Here is a 15,690-nt window from a genome sequence, read left to right on the forward strand (position 1 = left end):
AAATGCTGCAGGATCTTTTACGTCCAACCTGAGAGGGCAGATAGGTTTCATGTGTCATTGTCTCAAAGATGGTATCTCTGACACTGCAGTACTCCTCCAGTTCTCAAGGGCATGGGTGCTTGCTACTCACTGAGCCACATGTGATGAAGCAAGATCTAATGTACAGAGCACCACACAATCATGATTCAGAGAGTTGGGGTGGGGGTGCGATTAAATCCAGTTTGGGTTTTAAATGCCTGTAGATTGTGGAGGGAAGGTAAGGCTCAATTAGCTCAAGACATGCACAATTTTGAGAGCCTGGGAATGAATGATTTGGAGTTGGAGGTGGTGCAATGGGTCATCTCAACACATTGTGGATGCAAGCAGAGAGGGCACATAAACTGGGGGCTTTGGAACTGAGAAAGGATGAGGAAAGGTCATTGAGCAATATTGACAGAACCATCCACAGAAATAAGACAAGAAAGGGAGAGAGGCTTGAGATGAGGGGGAGAGATCAGATGACAAGTTAATTGTTTCATCAATAAAATGTATTTGAAAATGAATCAATATTTTACATATAGTGAGAGCTGGCAGTGATTGATGTGGAAGCCAGTGACACCATTCATTAAAGAATCCCTGTGACGGAGCACATATCATTTATTATGCATGTGCTAAGTCTAAGCTTAATGGAGCTTTAAACAGTAAAGGAGCTGTGTGTGAAATTGTACCATCTGCGGTCCTGTTTAATCTTTATTAATGCTCATCAAAAACATGTTTTATGGACATCAAAGATGCTTTTGGTCTCATTACATTTAGCAGTATCAATGAATTAAAATGGTAACTTGCCAATTAAATCAATTATGGGCCAAAGAGGACCAAAATAGCTACATAAATGATTTTATATATTTTTTTTAAATATTAATTTGCTACTAAAGGTGTCATATGAAATAGGCTTTGACACTCTCTCCATCAGTAAGAAAACACTCCGTCATAAATCTGCCCACCATTTTCCACAATATCTGACAATGGAGTGATTTGTGGACTGACTGAATTTATGAACATTTTGGGATGAATAACAAGAAAACCCAGGAGATAGGAACAGAAATGATAAAGATAGAAATCTGAAACAAAAACTGTGAGTACTAGAAACATAGCATTTGTAGAGCGGTCAAATAAATTATTGCTTTTACATGAGACCCTTCATCAGAACTGATCATCAATGTTTTGTAGTATGTATTGCCTTTGATAAATTATTCTCATATATTGGAGTTTCAGCTTCAGTTCAATTGGTAGCACTCTTATGTCAGAGTCAAAGCTTTGAATTCAGACCCTATCCAGAGATTTGAGTATATAATCCAGATTGAGGGCATGCTGCACTGTCAGAGGATCAGCACTGAGGGAGTGCTGCACCATTGCAAAAGCAGTACTGAGGGAACACTGAACAGTCAGAGGGTCAGTACTGAGGGAGTGCAGTACTGTTGGATGGATCATACTGTGAGATAGGAGTACTTTGGAAGTGCCATATTTTAAATGAGGTGTTAAATTCAGGTTCTCTTTAAGGGCTTTGAAGTTGCTTGCACTGAAAATATTCAATGCTTTCCTTCCCTTGGTTTCCTTCTAATTATATTAAATTGGCAGAAAATGTTATTGAAGAGAAGCAATTGAAGAGAGAGGTAGCTAGTTTAATATGTACACTAATGCACCATAGTGATAGTCATCTGGAATGGACCACCTCAATTTAAGAACTTTACTTCTTTATTGAAATTGGCCATAAAGACTGTTTTCTCAGATGAGGAATCACTGATCTATTCTTGAAAGGCTTATCTTACAAAGAAAGGTTGTACAGGCCGGATGTATACCCCTTGAGAGTTTAGAAAAACAAGGGGTGATCTATTGAAACATACAAGATCCTGAAAGGAACTGACAGGGCAGTTACTGGGCAGATGTTTCCCTTTGTGGAACAGACAAGAACTAGGCGACACTGTTTAAGATTAATAAGTCTTTTAAGATAGAGAAGAGGATGTTTTCTCTCAGAAGGTTATTCATCTTCCCAGAAAGCATTGGTAGCTGGGTCTATTCATGGCTTGATTGACAAGGCAGTCGGGGTTACAGAGGGAAGACCGAGTTTGACTATAACCAGATCAGCTATGCTGTTATCGAATGATGGGCCAAATGGCCTACTGCTGCTCCTGAGTCCTCTGTTTTTATATTTAGGAATCCTCATTCATCAGTTGAAAGGGAAGTAGGTAGTCATTAGTGTTGACTGTAAAATTCTCCTCCATGGTCTTATCCCTCCCTATCTTTATAATCTACTCCAGTCCCGACAATCCTCTGAGATCTTTATGCTTCTCTAATTCTGGCCTCTTGAGCATCCTTCAACTTCCGTCACTCTACCATTGATTGCTGTGTCTTCAGGTGCCTTGGCTGTTAAGCTCTGAAATTCCCTCCCTAAACCTTTCCATCTCTCTACATTGCTTGCATCCTTCAAGGTGCTCTTCAAAACCAACTATTTTGATGCAGCTTTTGAACCTTATACCCCATCTTCTTATGTGATGTGGAGTCAAACTTTACTTGATGACACACCTATGAAGTGTCTTGGGATGTTTTACTTGTTTCCAATGAATCAGACTTCATGAGAATTCACTCCATTTTTAAATTTGTTGACAGGGATGAATGTGTCACTGGCTGAGCCGGTTGCCCTGGAGAAGGTGGTGATAAGCTTTCTTGAATTGCTGAAGCCCATTTGGTGTAGGAACAGCTACGGTGCTGTTCAGGAGGGAGTTCCAGGATTTTGATCCAGCAACACTGAAGGAATGGTGATATATTTCCAAGTCAGGATGGTGTGAGACTTGAAGGGGAACTTGAGAGTGGTGGTGCTCCCATATATCTGCTGCCCTTGTCATGATGATGTTGAACGTCTTGAGTGTTGTTGGAGCTGCACCCCTCAGGCAAATGGTGAGTATTCAATCACATTCTTGACTTGTGTCTTGCAGATGGGTGACAGGCTTTGGGAGATAGGAGCTGAGTTTATTGCTGCAGGACTCTTAGACACTGACCTGTTCTTGTAGCCATACTGGTCCAGATTAATTTCTGGTCAATGGTAATTCCCAGGATATTGATAGTGGGGAATTCATTGGTGATAACACCATTGAATATCAAGGGAGTGGTGGTTAGATTCTCTCTTGGAGATGATAACTCCCAAGTTGTTGATAATGGGGAATTCAGTGATGGTAATGCCATTGAATGTCAAGGGCAGATGATCAGTTTTACTCTTGTTGGAGATAGTCATTGCTTAGCATTTGTGTGGCACAAATATCGCCTGCCACTTATCAGCCCAAACCTGGATATTGTCCTGGTTTTGCTGCATTTGGACATGGAATGTTTTAGTATCTGAGGAATTGCAAATGGTACTGAATATTGTGCTTTCATCAGCGAACATCCCCTTCTGACCTTATTGATAGAGGGAAAGTCATTCATGAAACAGCTGAAGATGGTTGGGCCCAAGATACTACCCTGAGGAACTCCTGCAGAGATGACCTAGAACTGAGATAACTGACCTCCAACAACAACCATCCTCCTTTGTGCCAGGTATGACTCCAAGCAGTGAAGAGCTTTCCTCCTGATTCCTATTTTGCCAGGCCTCTGCAGTTTAACCATACATCACTTCTGGTGGATTTATCCTGCCACAGTGGGAAAGGACATAGATTTGATTTTATTAATTTGACTCAGTCAAGCTGATGCTTAATTAAGATAGCCATCCTAACTGCTAAGTCCTCCTACTGCTGGGGACATTTTCTGGATTGTTTGTCCTGAGACCTGTTGCTGATCTCACTAATTTTGTTCCTTTTGAAATTTGTATCTCTAGATTCTGGCACAGTTCCATCAGATTGGAAAACAGCAAATGTAACCCCTCTATTCACCAAGGGAGGGAAATGGACAGAAAGCAGAAAACTAAAGGCCAGTTCATCTAAAATCTGTCATAGGGAAAGTCCTAGACTCCATTAAAAAGGTGGTTACAGTCAGGCACTTAGAATATCTTAATATAATCAGGCAAAGTCAACAGGGTTTAGTGAAAGGGAAGCCATGTTTGACCAGTTTATTAGAATTTGTTGAGCAAATAACAAACAATGTTGTTGAAGGAGAACCTGTGGGTGTGGTATACAAAGTTTTCAAAAGGCATTTAAAAAGGCCATATGAATGGTTGAGACATAAAATAAGAGGTAATGGTGTAGTGGGTCACATAAAAGGATGAAGGATTGCTTAGCTAAAGAAGGGTAGGGATTAATGGGGCATTTTCAGGTTGGCAGGCTGGAACTAGTGGAGTGTCACGGGGTCTATGCTGTGGCCTCAACTATTTACAATATATATCATGACTTGGATGAAGAGCTCAAAGGTATGGTTGCTAAATTTGCTGATGACACAAAGAGGGTTAGGAAAGTAAGTTGTGAAGACAGCGTTTTGTGAAGATACTGAAAAATGATAAAACAGGTTAAACTAGGGTCAGAACTTTGGCAGGGATCATAATGTGGGAAGATGTGAAATTGTCCACTTTGGCAGGAAGAATAGAAAAGTAGCATATTATTTAAACGGAGAGAGATTACAGATTTCTGAGGCACATAGTGTTGGTAAGAGCATATCTGGAGTACAGTGTATAGTTTTGGTCTCCTTAAAAAGGATATAAATGTGTTAGAATTCACTGATTCTTAGGTTTGGGTGGATGCTGTTATCTTCTGAGGAAGGTTGGACAGATTGGGGCTATTTGAAATTTAGAAGAATGAGAGGTGATTTTATTGAGCTGTATAATCTTGAATGGGCTTTGACAAGGTGGATACTGAAAGGATGTTTCCCTTTGTGGGAGAGGAATAAGAGGACATAGCTTAAAAATAAGGGTTCTCTCATTTGTGATGCGGATGAGCAGACTTTTTTCTTTCGAAGGGTCATTAGTCTGTGGAGTTCTCTTCCCCAGAAAGCAGTAGAGGAGCTGAGTTAGATAAATTATTGATTGAGAAGGAAGTCAAAGGTTACAGGAACATTGAGTTGAGCCCACAATGAGATCAGCCACTATTTTATCACATAATGGCATGTACTCGAGGGGCCAAATGGCCTACTTCTAATTCAATGTTTGTATATCTATGACTAGGGCTCTTGCTAAATCACTTCAAAGGGTATTAAGTTGACTTGTAGAGTACTGGAGATATGTGTAGACTAGACTAAGTAAGGATGACAGGCTCCTTATTCTTGAGGGGTTTTGATGAATCCTAGAAAGTCTTTATAGCAATTTGGCAGCTTTTGTGGTCACTCTCTGTTGTTGGTCCATAAGATTTACTGAATTCACTTTCACAACTTGTTACGATTGGATCTGAACTTATGATTTGTGAGTTGTCAATTGCAGGGCCAGAACCACCAGGCCAAGATACCCATGATATGTCATAGAGTCATACAGCACAATAAATGGTAGAAACAGGTCCCTCTGCCCACCATGTCTATGCTGACCAAAACTACTAATCCCATTTACCTGCATTTGGTCCATAGCATACTATGCCCTGGCATTTCAAGTACTCATCCAGATGCTTCTTAATGTTGCAAAAGTACCTGTCTACACTGCCTTCTCTGACAGCACGTTCCATGTTTATTCCACCCTCTGAGTGAAAAAAAAGTTTCTCAGATCTCCTGTAATCCACTTGCTCCTCACCTTATACCCTCTGGTCTTAGACATGTCTGCCACAGGGAAGAGATTCTCACAATCTATTCTGTCTTTGCCTCCCATAATTTTGTACACCTCAACCAGATCCCCCTCTCAGCTTCCTCTGCTCCAAGGAAATCAAACCCTAGTCTCTCTTCATAGCTGAATCTCTCCAGCCCAGGCAACATCCTGATAAATCTCCTTTGCACCCTCTCCAGTGCAATTACGTCCTTCCAATAGTATGGCAACCAGAATAGCACACAGTATTCAATCTGTGGTTTAACCAATATTTTATAAAATTGTAACAAGACATCCTTGCTCCTATATTCTATGCTCTGTCTAATGAAGGCAAGCATCCCGCATGCCTTCTTCACCACTCTGTCTACGCGTGCTGACTTCAGGGATCTATGGACTTGTACACCAAGGTCCTTCTGTTCCTCAGTACTCCTGAGGAGCCCACCATTTATTGTGCGTATCCTTCCCTAATTAGATCTCCCAAAATGCCTTGCACTTATCAGGATTAAATTCCATCTGCTATTGTTCTGCCCAATTTACCAGCTGATCAATATCAGTCTGTAGCCTGACACCATCTTCCTCACTAACAATTTTAATGTCATCTCCAAACTTACTAATTAAACCTTTGATATTCATATCAGAGTCATTAATGTAGATAACAAACCAACAAAAAGGGTCCTGGCACCTATCCCTGTGGTACACTGCTGGTCACAGGTTTCCAATAACAAAAACAGGCCTCCACCATCACCCTTTGCTCCCTATTTGTAAGCCAATTTTGGATCCAGTTTGCCGACTTGCCTTGGATCCCATGAATTGGCTGTTGGATCAGCCTTCTATGTGGAACCTTGTCAAAGGCCTTACTGAAGCCCATGTAAACCACATCAATTGCACTACCCTCATGAATATATTTCATTACTTTTTCAAAAAACTCAAATAGTCAGACAGGATCTTCCCCCAGCAAATCCATGCTGACCACCCCAATCAATTCCTGCCTTTCCAAATGTTGATTAATCCTGTTATTCAGAATTTTTTCCAATAATTTCCCTACTACCGATGTTAGACTAACTGTTCTGTAATTACCTGGCCTATCCCTGCTCCCCTTCTTGAACAAAAGAACCACATTAGCTATCCTCTAGGCATCTAGCACTTCTCCTGTGTCCAGTGAAGTATTAAATAATTCTTTAGTCACAGGAGAGGTCCCAGAAGACTACAGAATAGCCAACATTGTTCCTTTGTTTAAGAAAGGCAACAGTGATAATCTGAGAAATTACAGGTCAGTGAGCCTTACGTCAGTGGCAGGAAAATTACTGGAGAACGTTCTTAGGAATAGGATTAACTTGTATTTGGAAAAATATGGACTTATTAGCAACAGGCAGCGTGGTTTTGTGTGGGGAAGGTTGTGTCTCACAAACTTGATTATTTTGAGAAGGTGACAAAAATGATTGATGAGGGCGGTAGACGTCCCTCATGACAGGCTGATACAAAAGGTGAAGTCACATGGGATCCATGCTGAGCTGGTAAGATGGATACAGAACTGGCTTGGTTATAGAAGACAGACAATAGCAGTGGAAGGTGTTTTTCTGACTAGAGATCTGTGACCATTGGTGTTCCACTGGAATCAGTGCTGGAAACCCTGTTGTTTGGAATATATATCATTTGGAGGAGAATCATTAGTAAGTTTGTGGATGACACAAACATTGGGGGATCTGTGGATAGTGAAGAGAATTGCCAGAGGATACAGCTGGATATAGATATGCTGGAGATTTGGGAGGAGAAATGGCAGATGGAGTTTAATCTGGACGAATACAAGGTGATGCATTTTGGAAGATCTAATGCAGGAAGAAAGTATACAGTAAATTGCAGAACCATTTACCAACTTACAGAGGGATCTAGGCGTACAGGTCCAAAGTTCCATGAAAGAGGCAACACAAGTGGTTAAGGGGTCAAGAAGGCATATGGCATGCTTGCCTTCATCAGTCAGAGCATAGAGTATAAAAATTGGCAAGTCATATTGCAGCTATATAGTACTTGAGTTAGGCTACATTTGGAATATTGTGTATAGTTCTGGTCACCACACTAGCAGAAGGATGTGGAGGCTTTGGAGAGGGTACAGAAATAGTTTTACCACAATGTCGCCTGGTTTGGAGGGTATTAGCTATGAGTAGAGATTGAACAAACTTGGTATGTTTTCACTTGAACATTGGAGGATGAGGAACGACTTGATAGAAGTTTATAAAATTATGTGAGGCATGCATAGAATGAATAGTCAGAGTCTTTAAGAGTCACATTTCAATGGATCAGTCTTTTTTCCATGTGTTTGAATCATTTTATCAAAAATGCAAGCTTGCCATCTGGAGATATTCGCTCGGGTTCTCATGTCAAGAATGCAGTTCTGGATGCATAATGACAGGACAGCTGATTTGTTAATGAAACTTCTTATTCCACTCTATTTGCACTCTACGGATGTGAGAGTTGGACTCTGAAGAGAGAGAATGAGCAAATGATAACACCTTTTGAAATATAGCTATGACAGAGGATGCTCAGAATCAGCTGGATGGACAGAAAGAAAATGAATAGGAGTTCAGGAATCAAAGGGATTGCTAAGTCCAATGAGAGAGAGAAAGATAGCCAAGCACATACATCAGAAACAAAGATCCAACAGTCTTGTCCTGGAAAGATGTCCTGGATAGTAAGTATAGTAATATAAATTTTCAAAATTCCCTAGATTCTAGAAAGATCCCATCAGACTGGAAAATCGTGAATGTAACTGCTCTATTCAAGAAATAAGGTAGTCAGAAAGTATGAAATAACAGGCCAGTTAGCCAACATCTGTCCTAGGGAAAATGCTGGAATCTTTTATTAAGGAGGACATAATGAGGCATTTAGAAAATATCAATTCAATCAGGCAGAGGCAACATGTTTTGTGAAAATATAATCATGTTTGACTAACTGTTGGAGTTCTTTAAGGAACTATTGCAATGTGGATAGAGAAGAACCAATGGATATGCTGCATTTAGATTTCCAAAATGTTTTCATGCAAAATAAGAACTGGGTATAACATTTTTAGCATGGATAGGGAATTGGCTAGCTAATAGGAACAGACAGTAGCTATAAATGGGGCACTTTCAGGTTGTCAAGATGTGACAAGTGGGGTGCCACAAGAATCAGTGCTGGGGCTTTGATTATTTACAATTTATCTCAATGACTCAGAAAAATGAATGAAATGTATGGTTGTTGGATTTGTTAATGACACAAAGGTAGGCAGCAAAGTAAACTGTGATAAGGACATAAGGAGTCTGCAAAGGGATATAGACAGGCCAAATAAGGGTGACAAATGTAGCAGAGGAAGTATACTGAGGGAACTTGTCCACTTTGGCATGAAGAATAGAAAACAGCATGTTATTTAAATAGAGAGAGATGACAGAACTCTGAGCTACAGAGGAAGCTGGGTGTCCTGGTAGCCAAATCACAGAGTTACTATGCAGGCGCAGAAACAAATTAGAAAGGTAAATGGAATGTGCCGTTCATTGCAAGGGGAATGGAATATAAAAGTAAGGATGTTTTGCTATAGTTATATAGGTAAGACCACATCTGGATTACTATGTAAAGTTTTGGTCTCCTTGCATAATAAAAGGGTATAATTGCATGAAAAGCATTTCAGAAGGTTCACTCCACTGGTTGCTGGGGTTGGGGTGGGGCTGAGAAGGGAGGGGGGTGTTATCCTAGAAAAGGTTGGTCAGGTTGGCCCTGTATCCATTCAAATTTAGAAGAATGAGAGGGGATTTAATTGAGACATATCGGATGCTGAAAGGACGTTTCCTCTCATGGGACAGACTACAATGAGAGAATACAAACATCAGCAAAATGAAAGAGCTGGTCATTGACTTCAGGAAGTGGAGTGGAAGGCAACTCCTTGTCTGCATCAATGATGCTGAGGTGGAGATGGTCCAAAATGTCAAGTTCCTGGGAGTGACAAGCACCAACAATCTGTCCTGGTCCACCCATGCTGACACTACGGTCAAGAAGGCACAACAACACCTCTACTTGCTCAGGAGGCTAAGGAAATTCAGCATGTCCACAATGACTCTTACCAATTTTTATAGATGCACCATAGAATGCATCCCATCTGGATGCATCACAGCATGGTATGGCAACTGCTCTTCCCAGGACCGTAAGAAACTGCAGAGAGTTGTGAACATAGCCCAGTCCATCATGCAAAGCAGCCTTCCATCTATTGACTTCATCCATACTTCCTGTTGCCTCGGGAAAGTAACCAACATAATCAAAGATCCCTCCCACCCCAGTTATACTCACTTCCACCCTCTGCCGTCAGGCAGAAGAAGTAAAAGTTTGAATATACATATGAACAGATTCAAGAACAACTTCTTCCCCGCTGTTATCAGACTTTTGAATGGACGTCTTTAATGTTGTTAATGTTGATCTCTCTCTGCACTTTGGTAGATTTAACAGATCTGTCACAGATCTGCACTCTGTTCTGTTACTCTGATGCACTTGTACAGTATAATCTGCCTGTAAAGCACATAAGACAACACTTTTCACTGTACCTCAATACGTGACAGTAATAAATCAAATCAAATCAAAATGAAATCAAATACAGCTTTAAAAAAGGGGTCTTCCACTGATGATGAAGCTAAGGAGGATATTTAATCTGTCACATGATCATGAATTTTTGGAATGTTGTTCCTCAGACAGTGGTGGAGTCAGAGTCATTGAATATCTTTAAAGTAGAGGCAAATAGAATCTTAATTGACAAGGGAGTCACAGGTCACAGGTCATTGGGGAGGTGGGAGTAAGGAGTTGAGGACACGATCAGATCATCCCAGATCTTACTGAATGGCAAAGTTGGTTTAAGGCAGTGTGGCTTATGCCTACTTCTAATTTGCATATACGTAGGGAGAAATTGAGGGCACATGCAGGAGACGAAGGAGGAAATCAGATGGGTAGATGACAGTGAGATGAGGACTGATGGAGAAGACAACTGCCTCACTAAGGCTATGGTAATAATGAATGAATGAATAAACCTACTCGGGTTGGTTTTCCAAAGGCCACCTGCTGCCTTTCTTCAAGACATAACCATCATAGTGCTGTGTGTTAGTGTCCAACCTGGGCCACCAGTTAAATTTTCCTGCCTCTGGCCCTTGATCTTGGCCATGTAACAGTGAGTTGGCTGTAGAAGGAATAGTTGTCCACAAGTTGTTTTTGTATGCCACTTGCAAATTGGCGTGGGTACAGACCTAGAAGCAGATGCTGCATTCCCACCAGAACCAAGATTCCTTCAACAGACCGTTACCCCCTGAAGGACAAGGGCAGCAGATGCAGGGGAACAACTCCACCTGCAAGTTCCCATCCAGTCTCACACCATCTTGACTTGGAACTTTATTGGTTGTTCTTTCACTGTTGTGGGGTTAAAATCCTGGAAGACACCAGCAATGCTGCCTCAAAATTTCATTGTGTCAGTAACTATGCATAATGGCATTTAAGATAGTACAAAACTTGAGTGGTACCCCCAGGCTACTGCACAGTGGCACACACATGCAGCCAAGTGGGAACATTACTCCTGCTCCAACAGCACTGTGAGTGCCTCTACAGCACATGGACTGCAGCAGTTCAACAAGGCAGCTCACCACCAACTTCTCCAGAACAATTAGGGATGGGCAATAAATGCTGTGTAATTGCCAATGTTATATCTAACTTGTTAGGGTTTGTTGCTGTGGGTAGAAAGGAAGATTTGCATTTATATAGCATCTTTCATCACCTCAGCATGTCTCAAAGGACTTTACAACCAATGAAGTAGTCACTGCTATCGGAAACACTGCAGCCATTTTCCACATAGCAAGTTCCCAAAAAAAAGGAAACGATAAAGAACCGGGTCACCAGTTTTTGTGATGTGGGATAACAGATAAACGTGGGCCAGGTCAGCAGGCAGAACACCTGTTCTCTACTTCAAAATATTGCAGTGGAAATTTTTACACCAAACTTGAAAGGATAGATGATGGTTTGAAGTTTAATTCAAAAGGTGATTCGATACATCCAGTACAGCGCTCCCTCCAACAGCGCCCGCTCCCTCAGCACTGACCCTCTGACAGCACCTTCTCCCTCAGTGCTGACCCTCTGACAGCGCCCGCTCCCTCAGTATTGACCCTCCGACAGTGCCCACTCCCTGAGTGCTGACCCTCGACAGTGCCCACTCCCTGAGTGCTGACCCTCTGACAGTGCCCGCTCCCTCAGCACTGACCCTCCGACAGTGCCCACTCCCTCAGTACTGACCCTCTGATAGTCCCTGCTCCCTCAGCACTGACCCTCCAATAGTGCCCACTCCCTCAGCCCTGACCCTCCGACAGTGCGGCACTCCCTCAGCACTGACCCTCCCACTGTGCAGTGCTCCCTCAGCGCTGACCCTCTGCCAGTGTAGCGCTCCCTCAGCACTGACCCTCCGACAGTGCGGCACTCCCTCAGAATTGACCCTCCCACCGTGCGGTGCTCCCTCAGCACTGACCCTCCGACAATGCGGTACTCTCTCAGCGCTGACCCTCCCACTGTGTGCTATTCCCTCAGCACTGTCCCTACAACCAGTTTGCAGCTCTCTCAACACTGACACTCCGTCAATGCGGAGCTCCTTCAGTTCTGACCCTCTGGCAGTGCCCACTCCCTCAGTACCGACCCTCTGACAGTGCAACTTTCCTTCAGAACTGACACTGAAATTTTAGTCTGGATTATGTGCTGGAGTGGCAGCTCAAATCTGCAAGCGTCTGTCAGAGGCAAGAACGACCAAGTGAGCCACAGTTAGGCGTCTGAAATGGGATGACGTTCTATTCGGTAGCATTAACATCTATCACTTCAACAAGCAGAGAATGCACAATAAGAGACTTATTTATGTATGAAGTGATCTGTGGTGAGTGTTGCTGCATTCCAATCAGAAGGAGCTAGCAGATTTGGCAACTTGCTGCCAATGTCTTGAATACCTGGCAATAGGCTGCAGTTTCCAGTTAACAGCTGAATGTGTATCTTTTATCTAATCTTCACACCTGCAAGTGTTGAATTATTGCACTATTTTTCATATAGTTTGCAACTTCAGACAATGTTTTCCACTGACAGCAGGATGTCTGTCTGGAGAAGAGGAGCCCTGTTCCCTTCATACTGCTACCTAGGAGAAGACAAGGTAGTTCATTTGCTCAAGCCTTTTCTGTTTAGAAGAAACCTGTACTGTACCTCAACTTCATCTATCCACCATTGCCCCATATCCTTTGATACCCTTACCCAAAAATAACTATCGATGTTGTCTGTGACAGCACTCAAAAGGTTCTGGGTTAAAATCCTACTCCAGGACCTGAGACAAAAATCAACATTGCCACTCCAGCATTGATGGAGCATGGAGACCTTGAGAGATAGCATCCATGCCTCTATGCCTGAAATGCCTGGTTCAATTCCCACTCCAGGGCTTGATGAACAGGGTAAGTGCATTTATAACACAGCCAGACCGGAGCGGATCAGACTGGACCCAACAGCATGGGGTCTGATCCCCTTTCTGACTGGGGGTGGATTCAGGATCTGCCTCCTTGTCCTGCCTGTGGTTGAGGTCATGGTATTGTGGTTCAGACCTGCCTTCAGGCACAGAACTGAAGAAGAGGGTGGCGGGAGTGCTGCAATATCAGAGATGCTGCCTTTCAGGTAAGATGTCAAACCGAGTCCCCAGAAGGGTCTAGGCCCAAAATGTCAGCCTTCCTGCTCCTCTGATGCTGCTTGGCCTGCTGTGTTCATCCAGCTCTACACCTTGTTATCCCCATCTTCCTGCTGGGGGGATGGAAAAGATCCCATGGCACTGTATCTTGAAGAAGAGCAGGGGAGTTCTTCCCGGTATCCTGACGCCAATATTTATCCCTTCAGCAATATCACTGAAACAGATTATCTTGTAACTATCACACTGCTGTGTACAAATTACCTGCTGTGTTCTCTACATTACAGCAGTGACTGCAGTTAAAAGTATTTAACTGGCTGTAAAGAAATTTGAAAAATCCAGTGGTCATGTATATGCAACATAACTGTCATTCTTTTAGTCCTTAAAATTCCAATGAATCCCCACTTTTTATCAAGGGATAGAGTTCCGGATTTCCACTACCTCTGTGTCTGTCAAAGCACTTCCTGATTTCACCCCTAAATGGCCTAGCTGTAATTGCAAAATGATGTCCCTTCAGTCCGGATGCCCCCATAAGTGGGCAATGTTTCTCTGTGTCAATCTTCCTCTAATTATTTGAAAAACTTCAATTATATCATCCTATAATCTTGTAATTTCAAGAAAATACAAGACATGATTATGCAATGTGTCTTGTGGAGGAAGACAGACTTCTCCCATTGTTTGCACAAATGTGATGCAGTCGGGTTGCTCTTTTGAGGTTAAGGAACCTAGTTCAAGGGTAGCTACATCAAAGCTTCATAGTGTACCATGCTTAATATTGGTCCCTACCAGCAATTTCCCACAAATGAAGCAGAAACCACACAGGTCAAACTCACACCCACCTTAGTTTGAGAGCAATATTGATAAAGACAAGGGAGCAAGTTATGTGCTGTCACTCTTGGTTGTGGAGTAATGTATGTTAAGAGGTGAGGAGGAGAAAACACAAGCTAAATCAAGGAGGGACAGCAGGTTGCGATTAGCACAGGTTGCACAAAGAGTACACATTTTTGAATTCTATAGACTAATCTTCAGTTGTCAAGAGAGAATATATGTTATTTCAGGATGGATTACTAAAAATGAGGAGAACACGTCTGTTTTGTTGTGAATGTAACGAGGTCAGCCTCAGAGAGTATGAGTTCCCTGATTGGGGCTATTAACCGGGTTCAATCAAGGGGCCTTGGCTGGCTGACATAAAAAGATTGAGTGTTGAGGATACTGACACTCTGGTGCCTGACTCTGTATGAAGCAGTACTACGGTCAAAGACTGTTCATTTGTCAACAAAGGGTGATTTGGTGATGAGATACTGGCCTCTGTGAAGTTATTTCATGTTTTTCCTCTGGTTCTTCTCCTATTTGGAAGAAAAGGAGTTTTGCACAACTTTATGAAAGACAATCTGAGAAAGAAGCTGCATCTCACAGTCCATGAGGTCCACGAACATTGGAATGCTGTAATATTAGGGTGCTCAACTCCAGTAAGCTCATCACTTAACTCCTATCTTTCATCAGATTAGGCAAGGAAATCCCCACTACAGGCTGCTCCTGATGGCACTCCCCTGAGAACAGACTTATCGGCAACTCTGGGAAGATCCAGTGGTAATGATAGGTCTGACGGGAGGTATTCTTGTAAACTCAATTGCTGCATTCTCTGAATAAGAAGCCAAACATAACAGAACACCCACAGGGTTGTCCAGTTGTTGTGTCTGTACTGTCTACAATGTGATTTAAGTGCATTGGAAAAATGCAGACCATTTCATCAAAGCAGATGCTAAAATATTTTAACTGTTTCCTTAAATAGAGCCAAGACATGCTAATCTTTTGAGACACTTTGTGTGGATAGAGTTCACAGTCGGGTATTTGAGGAATTGTTTTGCATTCACCATAAACGATCCTCTGCTCTCCCAATCCTGACTCACACCAAGGATGATACTGGAACTGAGAGATTCTAACTCTTGGGAAAGACTGAACAGCTGAAACTCAGTTTTTTCCCCAGAAAGGAGAAGGCTGAGGAGGTGACCAGGTCACCCTCGACGGAGATCTTTAAGGTTATGAAAGAGTTTGGCAGGGTAGACGTAGAGGAGATATTTCTACTTGTGGACAGAGACCAGAACCTGGGGGCAATTAATATAACATAGTCACTAATAGATATAATTGGAGAATTCACGAGAAGCTTCTTTACTTGGAGAGCAGTGAACAGTTGAGAATAATAGGAGTGATGCATTTGGGGGGGCGGGGGAAGCTGAATAAACACATGAAGGAGAAAGGAATAGAAGGAAATGGTGATGGAGTGAAATGAAAATAGTAGGCTCATACAGAGTATAAA

Source organism: Rhincodon typus, chromosome 41, assembly GCF_021869965.1.
Source record: "Rhincodon typus isolate 14 chromosome 41, sRhiTyp1.1, whole genome shotgun sequence".
Lineage (NCBI taxonomy): Eukaryota > Metazoa > Chordata > Chondrichthyes > Orectolobiformes > Rhincodontidae > Rhincodon > Rhincodon typus.